The sequence below is a fragment of the Mesoplodon bidens genome, assembly GCF_964165515.1.
Source record: "Mesoplodon bidens genome assembly, chromosome: 1".
Classification (NCBI taxonomy): Eukaryota; Metazoa; Chordata; class Mammalia; order Artiodactyla; family Ziphiidae; genus Mesoplodon; species Mesoplodon bidens.
Window position 1 is genome coordinate 193,302,856 of NC_138176.1, and position 14,711 is coordinate 193,317,566.

At 39.7% G+C, this 14,711-nt stretch overlaps 1 protein-coding gene across 2 annotated transcripts in view; it reads left to right on the plus strand.

Annotated features, from left to right (window-relative positions):
• The first annotated feature begins 361 nt into the window (after positions 1–361).
• ARHGAP24 (Rho GTPase activating protein 24) overlaps positions 362–14,711 on the plus strand; it is a 509,032-nt gene continuing 494,682 nt past the window's right edge. Inside the window, exon 1 of one of the 2 annotated variants that reach the window (XM_081250897.1) lies at positions 362–868. The gene's annotated coding sequence lies outside the window, so the exon portion shown is untranslated. The remainder of the gene's footprint in view (positions 869–14,711) is intronic. The other variant, XM_081250898.1, reaches the window with a different exon arrangement.

Genomic DNA, 14,711 nt, shown 5'->3' on the forward strand with positions numbered 1-14,711 from the left:
AGATTTTACATAGATAGCTGAGGGAAGCAAGTAAAACCTTGTGTGTGTGTGTGGCGGGGGCGGGGGGGGGTTTGGTCAAAGAAATGCAGAGTTTCTAGGGGGTAGAAGACATGGTTTCTCCATTCTTTTCCGCACCCACAGCCCCAGATCTGTGATCAATGTGTGTCTATGATGTACATGAAATAAAATGAGTGATGCCAGCTGCGGGGAGACCGAGGCAGGGCTCTGCCTGGCCGCTGGGGAGCCGGGCGCCTGGCAGTCACTCAGGCTCTTAGATAACGAGCAGTGAGGCGCTGGGCGAGGACAGGGCTCCTCCCGGCCTCCCCAGTAGTGCGGCTCGAATCTTCTGAAGCTGCCAGTTGCCAAATGAAATCTGAAACCCAGGGCTGCGTCTGAGGGTTGGCCCGGCTCAGTTGTTCCAGCCTCTTGTACTGTACATTTACACATTCACACACAGTCACTCTTTCTAACTTCTGGGACTCTTCTTTGCGCAACTGCTAGGATTTCTCAAGTGCATGTGGCAACTCAGTCCAGCTCCGGGTGGAAACCGGCGGGGCTTCGGAGGGTCTCGAAGGCCAGGGAAGCTGTCAAGCCTGCAGCGGGGACCGGGGAGGATCGAGGCGCAGGCGGCTGGGGGGAAACACCCACAATTTCCACCCCAGCCGCAGCTCCTTCTGCCGCCGCGTATTTCTTCCAAAACTACAGCTGCGGAGCTACCAAGTGCATGGGGCGCAACATTTCCCCTTATTGTGGGAAGTAAGGAGGCTGCTCCCCCCTTTTTTCTTTTCTCTTTTTCCCCCAGCTTGTCCTGGGGGCCTTTTTCTTCGGAGCAGTCGCCGTCCCCCGTCTGTCGTGCGCTCCGAGGAGGGTAGGTGACGCCGCGGGGCGGGGGAGGGGGGTGTGCTCCGGCGCCACCGCGGGAGGCTGGGACGCGGCCTCGCCTGCGCGTGGGGGCTGCGGGCACAGCTGTCTGCGACAGGGGCGGGGGCTGCAGGGGGCGAGGGGGGATCGCAGGAATCCCGTGCTGCTGCAGTGTGTGTGTGTGTGTGTGTGTGTGTGTACGCGCGTGTGTAGATGATGGGAAACAATGCTCCTTTATTATTTTTAAATGGATAAAAACAACGCAAACTGGTGGTTCGCGCTTCTAGGCTTAAAAATAGAGGGAATTGAAAACTCTGTGCAGTTCACTTCCCTTAGTATCTATCCTGCCTTTCCCCGATGCTTGTTTCTGCTGGTGTCTTATATCAGTATTATAAGTTTCCTAGATAACAGGCATACAGAGGTATGTTTTAATAATAACACTTTCATTGTAAACAAAGCGTTAGGGAATTTTTGGTGAATTTTAAGCCACCCAAAAGATTTTGTTTAGATTTTTTAAAGAGTAACTTTTCGAGGAGGTATCCAACCTCTTTTGAGAATGAATATGTAATATGTTCTAATTTAAAAAATACTTCTCATTTAAAAAATGTTTATTGTACAAGTCCCCAAGTAGAAAGGGGGAGAATATTACTCTGGATTCCTTAGAGATGTTAGGTTTTCAATACCAGCTTGTAATAGGGAGCCCAGACTCACTTGTAGTCTATGCATATATTAATTAATTTAAAATATCATTTCTGGGCTTCCCTGGTGGCGCAGTGGTTGAGAGTCCGCCTGCCGATGCAGGGGACAAGGGTTCGTGCCCCGGTCCAGGAAGATCCCACATAACGTGGAGCGGCTGGGCCCGTGAGCCATGGCCGCTGGGCCTGTGCGTCCGGAGCCTGTGCTCTGCAATGGGAGAGGCCACAACAGTGAGAGGCCCGCGTACGGCAAATATATATATATATATATATATATATATATATATATATATTTCCAAGCTACTTCTGTTTCCCTCATAGTTTATATTACTCTCTTTTTTTAAACCTAGCAAGACATTATTATTTCACCTCTTTCTAAAATGAGGAAAAAAATAAATCATGCTGGGTATTTGAAATATTAAAGTTGTAAAGCGTCTGCTTATCCATAAGCAAAACAATATGTGTTGCTGTGTCTGCTAAGTAGGACAAATCAATTGAAACCCAGCGATACTTACAGTAGAGGTAAGAGCTTTACTCAATTACTGAGAAGATGGACAGACAGATTAAATACAAACAAGCTGTCCCCTGATTCTAATTAGAACTCAAAACCAACCCTTAAGGGCAAGAATGGATGTTGGTATTAAGCTGGGCATCATAAAACATAAAACACACAGAATTAGTATATTAGAAAAAGCCAGAAAACAAATATAAAGCCCACGTTAGACTTGTTAAGATCTCACTCTCCCTTTTAAATTTCTTAATACTTCCTCTTCTCTGGGGATAGTTCAACCTCTAAGAGAGCCCAATGATACAATTCCCCTTTTTGTCTTCCCTGAGTGCCTGACCTTCAGGTAGCAAGTCGAGAAATCTGTTCTCTTTAGAGCCATCACTGAGTTGTCAGAGAATTCACCTTAGACATCTCGGAGGACTGAGATATTGACAAAACCTTAAAATAAATAAAATCCTCCTTCCATTCAGAGGAGGTATGTTCTTGGTGGAAGACCTTTAAGTGGGAATAAGGGAAAACCTGTGAACTTTTGCAGATCTGGAATTTAGTTTGAGGTGTATGTAAGGAATACACAACTAGAGTGATAAAAGGAAGGAGAATCTGTAATCCTTTCTACATGTGAAAGGCTGTTGAAACTCAGCCTGTCCTTGGCTTTCAACTGTGTTATTTGGTTTTATTACTTAATCTCAGGGGCTTGGTTTTGAGAGGAGAATGGTTTCTCAGTTATGTTCTTCTGGGCTGTATATATAGTGAATCTGAACCATTTTGAAAATAAAGACTTGAGTAAGGGGAAGAATTGTGTTCTCAAGAAAAATAATCACTGCAGAACAAATAGCAATGCACCCTTCCAGACAAGAGTATAGATTTAAGTGTAAAAGTGGGAAGGAAGTGTTCTGGACTGAAATTTTCAGTGAAATCCTTTCATGTTTTGCTCAGGATAGCAATGGCCAGAGCTCTGAGAACTTTCATCCTCATGGTTTTATTTACTGTATGATCTTGGGCTCTCTAGGGTGAGGGTGTGGGTTAAGGGAAGCAGGGGTGTGGTGGGGCAGGAAGGGCAAGGAATGTGCAGCAGGTGGTACTGAGTAGTTTGAGTCTGTTTATTTTGCTGTCTTGGTCAAAGCCTAGTTGTTTACCAACAGTGCCCTGAATAGTTTTGCTGTGACCTACTGGCCCATTGAAGTGTGTTTTCTCTCTGGCTCTTGTCAGTGTCCAGGTTGGTTTCTCAAGGCTGAAAGTAGGTGGTGCCACCGCAAAGTCCAGGCCATGCATTTGGTTACTGTTCTTAGCGTTTGCAGTGCTGTAGGACCGTCTTTGTTACCTGTGCTTATTCTCCTGTGATTTTTCTGGCCAGTGTTGAAGGGTTATTTTCCCATGAGTTGAGCTTATGTAATGCTGATTCCTTCTTTCTGCCTTGTTTCAATTTTTGGTAAAGCGGAATGCCTTGGAAAAATAAGATGGGGAAGGTGGATAGAGCCCCAGCTTGGAGCCCGGTAAGGAGGGATAGCCACCCAATTGGTCCTACATGAGTGTGGAGAAGTTTGATGATAATGAGAACCTGAGGTATCCATTCTATCTTGATCACACTTTACTGAGGAAAAAAGCAGAAGAGATTTAAAATAAAAAGATGCCTGTTTACACTTAAACTTGTGGTTAAAGGATTAATATTTCTCCCAGATGGAGAAAGATATTTAAAATTAAAGTCGTAAATAGGCAACTTAGTCATGAAGTTAATGCTCTTCATGTGAAGACCTGGAACTTCATATTGAGTCTTGCAATGGTAACCCATCTGTCTTTGCTATATGAACTCAAACTTTACAAGATTATGATGGTTTCAGCAGCTAAGTAAAAGCACATTTGGAAGTGAAGGGATTATTGTGATGAAGACTCAAAGAGTGTTCAGTTTTCAGAGGTTACTATGTACATGTGTGCTTTTAAGCAGCATCTCCATTCTACTGTGGCTTTGCCACAATTAATCTTTATAAAGTGCAGATCTAATTGTATAAGTCCCTTGTTCTAAAACCTTTGATAGATTCCAAAGATCTATAAAAGTAACTTTAAACGCTTTAGTATAGCAACTAAAAGCTCTTCAAAGCCCTTCCTTTTTAGTTTTGTCTTCCTACACAAGGGCCTCTCACTCTTCATACTTCTGACTTCTTGCTCCTGGGTTTCATTCTCCTGGAATGCCCTCTGCCTGGAAAGCCCTTCTTGATTATTGGTGGTTCACTTCAAGCGGAACTTCCTTTGGAAGACTTACCCAATTCTGTGCAGGAAGAATTAATCATTTCATCTTATCTGCTTCCATGATGTTTTAAACATACTGTGAATAATTATTTTAATAATTTTTATGCAACCCCCCAACCCACTACAGTGAGTTCCTTAATGAGTGTATTGGTGGTGAGGGAACCACCTGCATCTAGTGCCTAGCACAGTGTCTGAAACATAGCCGGCATCTGTTAATGTTTCCTAAGTGAATGAGCAAGCAAAGTCATGAATGAAAAAAGCAGTGGTGGACTCCAATTTATGCAGGTAGTTATTTCCCCAAAGTTCATTTCAAAAATGTCTATTTGGACTCAGGGTTCACTTTCCAAAAGTGACAGTGCTACCAAACATAATTCACTTTCCAGACCAGCCCACACAAGCCTACTTAATTCCTAGAATAGACGAAATTTTGTGCTTTTCCTATTCTAAATTAAAAGCAAAACAAAACAAAATCTAGTGTGGAACCATTTTTCCTTTTTGAAATTACAAAATACACTTGAGTTTAAAGAGAGTAGAAACAGTTAGAATGGATATACATCTTCCACAATTGTTTTTTATATTATACTGTAAACTCTGTAATCTGTCAGGTCCCAGTGAGAGGTCCTGGATTTAGCTGTGAGGACTAATAATGGATTATGTTGCCTGTGGAATGGGCAATAATCTTAATTAATAAAACAAAATAGAAATACTAATTTTGTCTATTTAATAATTATCTTGAGTGCTAGTGCTTGAGGGAATCAGATTTAACTAAAGGGGAATGTAGAGGTGGAAGGAGAGGAGGAAATTCGGAAGGGCACCTACTTTCGTTTTACTGATTTTTTTTTTTTTTTTTTTTTTTGTGGTACGCGGTCCTCTCACTGTTGTGGTCTCTCCCGTTGCGGAGCACAGGCTCCAGACGCGCAGGCCCAGCAGCCATGGCTCACGGGCCCAGCCGCTCCGCTCCACGTGGGATCCTCCCGGGCCGGGGCACGAACCCGTGTCCCCTGCATCGGCAGGCGGACTCTCAACCACTGCGCCAGCAGGGAAGCCCCAGATTTTGTTTTACTATATTGGTTTTGTTTTCATCTCATTTGAGCATTTACGCTCAAAGTTGCTTCCTGAAAAAAAAATTGTTTTTGTCTGCAGTTATTGCTGCTGCCTAACCTGTAGAAAGGAGGTGAGGGTTACACTCCCTTTGAGCCAAAATACAAATGGGCTTATTTCATTTTCAGGGTGGTGATACTTTTGTCACTTGCATAACAGCCGTATAGCATGTGGATAATTTGTCAATAAAGAATGCATAATACTTGTGTTTCAGGCACTATCCAGGGACCATATATAGTTCAAGTTGCTCAAGTTGCTCTTTATATAGTATGTCTGAGAAGACTGGAAGAGCAGTCTGAGAAGACTGGAAGAGCAACCATTGATATTTAAGAGTAATAGTCTACTCAGCTTTCAAAATCTTCCATGTTCTCTATTTTTATCAGATTATATGACTGGAAATTTATCTATCCTAATCATATTATAACTCCTTTTTGTTACATTGTCTTCATTCACTATGCTTTAATATAATACTTTTTATTTTTTACTGGGAGTCAATAGAAAAGAGATGGACTCCATGGAAAACATCTTGGCACTTTTTGTTATGTATTTCAATATGCCTTATATAAAGATCTCTATAAATTCATCTTTGCCTTTAACTGCTTTAAAAGTGTGTCTCTTTGATTAACTAGTGTTGTTTCTTTTCTTAGAAGAAAAGAGGCTAAAAATCACCATGTTTCTCATTTTGGCTTGTCACCCGAGAAACTCAGAACTAAATTTGATGCACAGTTGTACCCTTGTTGAGATTTTCTAATGACATGTTTTGCATCCTTTTAGCCTTACTTTAATGCACTTAACATACCCCTACCTTTTAACTAAGTTAAAAGTTAACTCAAATCCATTATGGAAATAGGCTGAATTACCTCCATTTTTTTCCCTTTTTTAAGACATGTAGTTAAATACTTATAAAATTCTATTTTGTAGCTTTAGTATTTCAGAGCCAATAATTTTTCCAGGTTATTTTTTGTGGTTCCTTGAAACATTCTAGGTACTGATTTTATACTCCCTGATAGATAAAATGGCCTTGCCTCAAATTTACATTTCTTGAACCTTAGAAAGAAAATCATATCTGAGTAATTTTGAAAGTAGGTACTTAAGACCAAACATGTGAGTTCTTTTCAATATGCATATCATAAACGTATAGAAGAGTGCCCTCAGGAATATCTCAGAGAAGCAGAAGAGAAAACTTTCTTTTTTGTACAAATGAAATCTATCAGTAAATTGAGGCTAAAGTCATGATTAGGATCTGTAATTAGGGCTGTACTCTGCCTATCAAATTGAGTCCTCAGAAAAGATAGTAATTTTTCAAATTTCCTGAGGGGAAATAACTCTCATTTTGTTCTGAGTTTTTCTCTCTCTTTAAGTCACATAGACTTTCATAATAATAAGCACTCTAATGAATTAAGTACCTACTGAGTATTGGGCTGGCCAAAAAGTTCGTTCAGGTTTTTCCGTAATGTCTTATGGAAAAACCCAAATGAACTTTTTGGCCAGCCCATACCAAGAGCTCCATGAAAATTTTTAACACACACTACTTCTAATTCTAGAAATAGTTAGAAATAATTAATAGTTCTAGAAGTAAACTATATTATATCTAATGTAGACATATTATTCCCACTGTATAAGGAAGTTTAGGCTCAAAGAGGTAAAACTTACTCAAGACATTATAGGTAGTAAGGTGTATGGAGTTCAGAAAAACAAATCTATCTGAATCCAAATACCCTGTTATTTCTAATATGTCACCTCCTCTCAGTGCTCTTCTCTTCAATATTAATTTTAGAACGATAATCTGTGTTTCAATGAGTCTGACATATAGTATAGACCCTGGTCCCAATATGGTCTCCAGGAACTGGCCTTGAAGTTCTCCTGAAGGTCTTTTAGATGACATTCTGGTGCTAATAAGTTGAGTCCCCTGGGGTGGATTACCACCATCAGGGTTTTCTCATGAGAAAAGAAGCTCCCTCTACTATAGGCTGGTAACTGAATCAATCTATAGTGATTGGTTTGACCAGACTTTATTTCTGGTGAGAGGTGAACAGCAAAGATATGGTCCATGAAATTACAATGATCTATACTTATTGTCTAATTCCCAGATGTTTGCCCCAAGGGCAAGTAATTTATTTGTGAAATGATCCCAGGAAATCCCAGGTAAGGGGTGGGCTTCTTTTTATTAGGCAAAACAGCTTATGAGAAGTTTTATACGTCAGTACTTTCTATATGTCAGTACTTTTAATATTGGGTGCATCAAATTATAGTAAAAAGATGACTATAAAGATGCAGCCCTTCTATTTTCATGAACAGTGCGCTGTATTACAGTAACCCAAGTTTATATCCACCATTAATTGTGCCACAGGAACACTGTGAGCAACAGTTGGAGGTGGCAGAGAGAGAAGGGGGCAGGTTGTCCTAGAGCTGAGGACTAGAGACCCAACTCAAAAAGCTGAAATAAATAAATAAATAAATAAATAAATTCCCCCCGCCCCAGGAACCTCCATACTGTTTTCCATAGTGGCTTTACCAACTTACATTCCCACCAACAGTGTACTAGGGTTCCCTTTTCTCCATATCCTCACCAACATTTATTATTTATTTTTTTGATGATAGCCATTCTGACCAATGTGAGGTGATATCTCATTATGGTTTTGAGTTGCATTTCTCTGGTGATTGGTGATGTTGAGCATCTTTTCATGTGCCTGTTGGCCATCTGAATGTCTTCTTTGGAAAAATGTCTATTTAGGTCTTCTGCCCAGTTAATCACTTTATCATTTTTTATATTGAGTTCTATGAGCTCTTTATATACCTGAGTATGTATTTGAAGAAAACAAAAACATTAATATGAAAAGATATATGTACCACAGTGTTCATAGCAGCACTATTTACAATAGTCAAGATATGGAAGCAACCTAGGTGTCCATCAACAGATGAATGGATAAAGTAGATGTGGAGTATATACACAATGGAATATTATATAACCATTAATAAAGAATGAGATTTTGCCATTTGCAACAACATGGATAGACCTGGAGGGTATTTTGCTTACTGAAGTAAGTCAGACAGAGAAAGACAAATACTGTATGTTTTCACTTACATGTGGAATCTAAACAAATAAAACAAATGAAAGAATATAACAAAACAGAAATAGACTCACAGAGAACAAACTAGTGGTTCCCATTGGGGGAGCAGAAGTGGGGCCAGATAGGGGAAGAGGATTAAGAGGTACAAACTACTAGGTATAAAATAAGATATGAGGATGCAATGTACAGCATGGTGAATATAGCCAATGTTTTATAATAACTTTAAATGGAGTATAATCTATGAAAGTATTGAGTTCACTATGTTGTAAACCTGAAACTAATATAACATCATAAATTGACTATACCTCAATTAAAAAATAAGAAAAGAAAAAGGTAAAATATAGAAGGAAAGGATTATTTCTCTGGGGGTAGCAACCGAGAAGGGGAGAAAAGTGGAGTTAGTGGTGGAAGTACTCACTGGGCACACAGAAATGAAATGGGCAATAGGGAAAGTAATTTCAAAGCTAATCTTTCTCAAGAAAGGAGCATTTATCACAGGAACTGTTGGAGTGTATCTCAGTCCCATCTGTAAAGTTACCTAGAGAAGAAAGTTCTCCAGCCTCCTTGAGGTGTCATCTTTGATTGTTTTATTGTGTTGTGAATATCTGGTTTTAAAATTTCTTATATGAAGAAACTTCTAGCGAGAAAAGATGAGCTAGGGGAGTCAAAGAAGGAGCCTGATGTTATCTTGTTGCACCTAATTGCATAAAACTAGGATTTAGCCACATGAGTACCAACTTCAGAATTCCGTTTTGGTTTTTGTATCCCATTATGGTTTAATTGTTACTGTGAAATGGTCAAGGGCAGCGTCAACAATTTTATACAAAGGCATCTATGGGTATACAGAAAGACTAGCCCTCTCACGTTTGTCATTTGCCGATTAGAGATTTCATACTTTGGTAACAACTCACACTTTCATTATGGAATAACTTTTCTGTGTCTATGGGGTTAGGCTCAAGATGAGAGGTTCTGTGGGGGAGGCTTGAATTTTGGTGCCTAGAAACAGGTGGAGGTTACAAGGAATTATCTCGGTGAGGAGTCCTGAGAACTCCCGCACAACAGATGGAGCTGCTGAAGGAGGATGGATGGGAGAAGGGGAGAAGCAAGGTCACAGGATAATAAGTGTCAGAAGCCAAGGAATCAGGAGAAAAGGCAAATTCGGAGATGGTACTGGAAACTAGGAGGCAAGGGAAGCGAGGCAGTGTATGATGTGACAAATAAGAGTCAGTTTCTGTGTCTAACAATAGGTAATGATTATTGAAGCCTTACTATATTCTAGTTATGCCAAACTCCTGTCCTGGGTTATCTCCTTTAATCCTCGAGCTCCCACATCAGTAGGACCTATTATCATCTCTCTTTTATAGAGGGGAAAATGGAAACTTGGGGAGTCAGTAACTTACTGAAGTCACACAGCCACTAAGTGGTAGATCTGGGATTCAAAAGTAAAATATCTGGGCTTCCCTGGTGGCGCAGTGGTTGAGAGTCCGCCTGCCGATGCAGGGGACACGGGTTCGTGCCCCTATCCCGGAAGATCCCACATGCCGCCCAGCGGCTGGGCCCGCGAGCCATGGCCGCGGAGCCTGTGTGTCCGGAGCCTGTGCTCCGCAACGGGAGAGGCCACAGCAGTGAGAGGCCCGCGTACAGCAAAAAAAAAAAAAAAAAAAAAAAAAAAAGTAAAATATCTTACTGTGAGATATTATGCCCTACTTTATCATTATACTCAGGAATTAGACCTATGTTCCAACCTGGCTCTGATACACATAAGCCCTGTGGCCTGGGGCAAATTGTATTAACCTCCTTGAACCACAGATTTCCTCTCTGTGAAAATGGGCATTTAATAATACCTACTCCATAGTATTGTTATGGGCTTTTAGTTTATGAAGTGAGCGTGCAAAGAGACTTGAAGGCTATCTAGCATCTGGTAAATGTCAATACATGTCAACAGTTATTATTAAATTAAATGATGAACATAGGATTCCTGAGCAGTATTTTTCAAACTATAGGTCTTGCTCTATCAGTGGTCATAAAATCAAGTCAGTGGTTCATGACCAGTGTTTCCTTTTAAATGAAAAGGGATAGAACAGGATGGAATGGAATAGAAAGAAATCAGTGTTCATTACATATAGTAAAAGTAAGAATTGTTTCATGTTTTAACTTCCTTTTTTTTTTTTTAATGTGCGTGTATGCACCTCACACTGGGTAAAAACAGAAAATGTGCTTCTTATTATTGATAACTGTCAAAATAAAGGATTTTTTAAATCCTTTAACGTAGCAGTTCAGAGTGTGGTCCCAAGACCAGCAGCATCAATTTCACCTGGGAACTTGTTAGAAATGCAAATTACTGAGACCCACCTGGGCCCAGCCATTTGCGTTTTTAAAAAGGCCTCCAGGTAATTAAGGAGCATTACCTATTCAAAAATGGCGCTCGGAAATCATGATAAAATTAGGTAAGTGTATATCTAAATGACTTGAGTGGCTTAAAGTATATGTTGTCTTATATTGACTAAAGATGTTAATTCTCCACAAAATGCTGTTTTGTGTTGTGTGACTTTTGTTTTGTGTAGTCTTTTCTCCTATTTTTTCTGTGCTGCCTCATGGTGCAGGTGCGTGAATCCCACAGAAGTCAATTACTTTATATGTAGAAGGACATTGAGTAGTTAGATCCTGTACTTTCTTCTAGAACTACAAGATGAAAGTTTAACATTCTTTGTGAGTAGCCCAGGGCCCTGAATATCTAAGTTGTGTTCAATTTGAAACATTTTAATGATAATAGTCCAGATGCCTGAACAGCTGTAAAATTGGGAATTAAATTAAGAACTCATAAAAACCTGCATTCAGTATTGTACTAATTGAGATATTTATTTTGAAAAGCACATGCAGACAAGAGATTGGCAGTCTACTGATAGTTAATGCAACAATAATACTGATGGTAAACAACAAAAAAAAATTGGGGGGAAAAACTGAAGTCATAAATTTTTATACTGGGTTGTTTTTTCCCATTAATGAAAACAATGAATGTATTTAAGATATTTAGGGACTGTATGCCATTACTTTAAAGAGAGAGCAGGCAATATTGCTTTGACTAGCCTTTGTTCATTATTGTGTTTTACTGTTGTATTTGGTTTTTGGTCGGAGGGTGTATTTAAGACTTAAAACAATTCTATTTGAAAATACAGCATCCAGATTCACTAGAAAAGACTTGAGGATGTTTCCATTTAAAAAAAAAAAAGAGTATTACCTTGGATTTTTAAAAAACAGCTTTTCAATAGGTACATATTAACTTTTCTAAAAGTAAGTTCTTAGTGGTGTGTGAAAATACTATTCAGGACAGAATTGTCAGCAAAAAAAAGAGTTTCAGGCGTAAGAAAGTCAACCTTCTGGTTCACCACAGGTAATATTTTATATATGTATTTTTTGCGGTACGCGGGCCTCTCACTGTTGTGGCCTCTCCCGTTGTGGAGCACAGGCTCCGCACGTGCAGGCTCAGCAGCCACGGCTCACGGGCCCAGCCGCTCTGCGGCATGTGGGATTTTCCCGGACCGGGGCACGAACCCGTGTCCCCTGCATCGGCAGGCGGACTCTCAACCACTGCGCCAGCAGGGAAGCCCAAAATTTTATATTTAAACAATGGCTGGAGAGATGTTTTGAAAGATCCTTCTTTACTTTGTAAACTGTGGTTCGGGGAGAGTGGAAGGGAAAGGAACTAGGAGGTGGGCTCTGATCCTGCTTCTGGTATTAATTAGCACCTGTGAACTCAGGCAAATCATTTCGTTTTTCTGGACTTTATTCTCCTTATCTATAAAATAAAGGTGCTCGAGTTAATACTTTCTAAGATTGTTCCAGCTTTGAAAAAGTCTCTGTGGCTAAATGGTAGTGTTCCTTTTGAACAATTTTGATAGGAGTGTGGTTATATGTGTAATTGACAGGGCTCTGAAATTTGGATGTTGACTGTATAGAGGAGTGAGGATCTGGAAGTCTGTAGATTACATGATAAAGTTTAGTCTGACCTTTCCTTGTGCCAATGGGCTAGTTTTCATCAGCTGTGGGTTTGGGGTCATGGGTAATGCCATTCACTAAAAGGCTTTTGAAAATGCATGAGGGTATTTTGGTCATAACAGTGATTGGGTGAAGCTACTGGCAGGCAGTCAGTGCCCAGGGGTCAAGAATGTCCTATGTCTTGCAATGTGTGTGACAGTCCCTCACTACAAAAAATTTTCTTTCCCTAATTGCCAGAAACATGTCCATTGCAAACCAGAAAATAAAGTTAAAAGATTGAGTTTTAACTCCATATTTTATAAAGTCATCTGGGAAATGGTAATGAAGTCATCATATACTTTCTGCTGTTTCAGTAACACAAATGCAAACACTATCTATTCTTAGATGACAACTGGTGTTTATGGTTCATGGGGGAGAACAGCCTCCAGCTCTCTGCACTATCTATTGACTATGCAGTAAGAAAGGCAGCAAAATCTCAGCTCTGTTAGTACAGGGTGCAAATATAACTTGAAGGCATACTAGGAATAGTCCCTTTGAGTATGAAATTACTAGTTTCAGAATGACAGCCGTATTTTTAATGAAATCACTTACAGAAGTTGCCATTCAATGGAACGAGACATTTCTTGTGTTCAAATAATGCCATGATGAAGGCATTTGATACACAGATTTAATTCTGTATGATAAGAAATATCACTTGCTTAACAGCTTTATACATGATGGTGAGTGACATGAATGCTTCCTGTTTCTCCTCTGGCCTCCTCCTGCACTTGGGTTGGCCTTGTATATTCTGGGTCAGATTAAGGATAGAGCCCATTCAGCAAGAGTGACTCATCCAGGGCCTTCTCAAGAACCCTGGTTACGTTTTCAAATTTGACATAAACTTTGCTTTGGAATCATTTAAATCACAGGATCATTTTCTTAAAAGCTTTTCTCTCTTCCATCTTCCTTCTTGTGTTTGTCAAGTCCTTGGTTTATTAATGTGTATATTTTTAAACTACTGCTTATATTCAGCTCTCAGATACTGTGAGGATAAAAGGTGTTGTATGGGTAAAACTGTTGTCTAGCAAATCAAAGCCAATTTGATATTTTCCAGGAGTGAAAGGGAACCCCTGCTTCTCCCTTCTTTGGTGAATTTGGGCCTTAATATCTCTGCAGGAGAAGGGGGAAAGGGAGGTGAAATTGAAATGTGTAACTTTTCCTATAAATTTGGTAAAATTTTAGATTTCAAGATAGGGTTGAAATTACAGAATTAAAAAAAAACTATTTCTTTGGGTAGTCTTTCATGTTAATTATCTATACTGGGCCTCCACAATTAATACTGGGCCTCCACAATTAACAAATTATAAATTACACGCTACATTCCTCTTAGAATGAATTTATTGGACATTGGCACAAAAGCCCACTTAGAAAATAGCTATAACCATCTTATCTCAATCTTTTAATATGGGAAATGAGTCCAAATGATCTAGGTGATTTGCCCCAGAATGCCGAGTCAGGAAAAGGCAAACCAGACTCTTGATTTTTGGTGACTTGTTTTTCTACCCCACTGTCTCACTTTTCAGAGGTCTTTCTCACCTGTGAGTCCCCTGAGACAATTAAACACAAATGCTAGCCTATGGCATCCACTGCAAATAATGAATTACCTCCTCTGCTCTGCAACTAGAAGGGTACTAGTTAAGTACCATCTGGCAAAACTGTGAAAAGAGACACTCATGATTTTCTGTGTTCTATCGATTAGGTGAGGAATTATGGCTGAGAAAAGAGCAAGTGAATCTGTAATGTTTTAAAAAGAATTCTTACTGAGTCCAGAGTAACCCTAAAGGCAGCTGAAAATTACCATATTAAAATCAGGGTGTAACTGGTAATACATTCTGTTTTGGGTTACATTTTTAACCTAATTGCTTGTAATAATATTAATGATACTGAATCCATTTAATGTGAATATTCTCAATACACTGTAGATTTTCATTCAGTTCAGTCTTCAAACCATATTATAATTGTACACTGTTCTCTTATTTTATGTTTTCATATTCCTGAAAAACAAAGAAACAAGTAAGCCTGATGGTATATTACCAGCTAAGAGATTTCATGCAGAAAACAAAAACAAAAATTAAAAAAAAAAAACAGGTTAATCTCCTTAAGCACTGCCTTGACAGGCCAAATAATCGAAGGTGAGTGAGAGAATGGAGGAGGGGGGAAAAAGAGGCTTTGGCTAATGGTAACTGCTGTGTAACG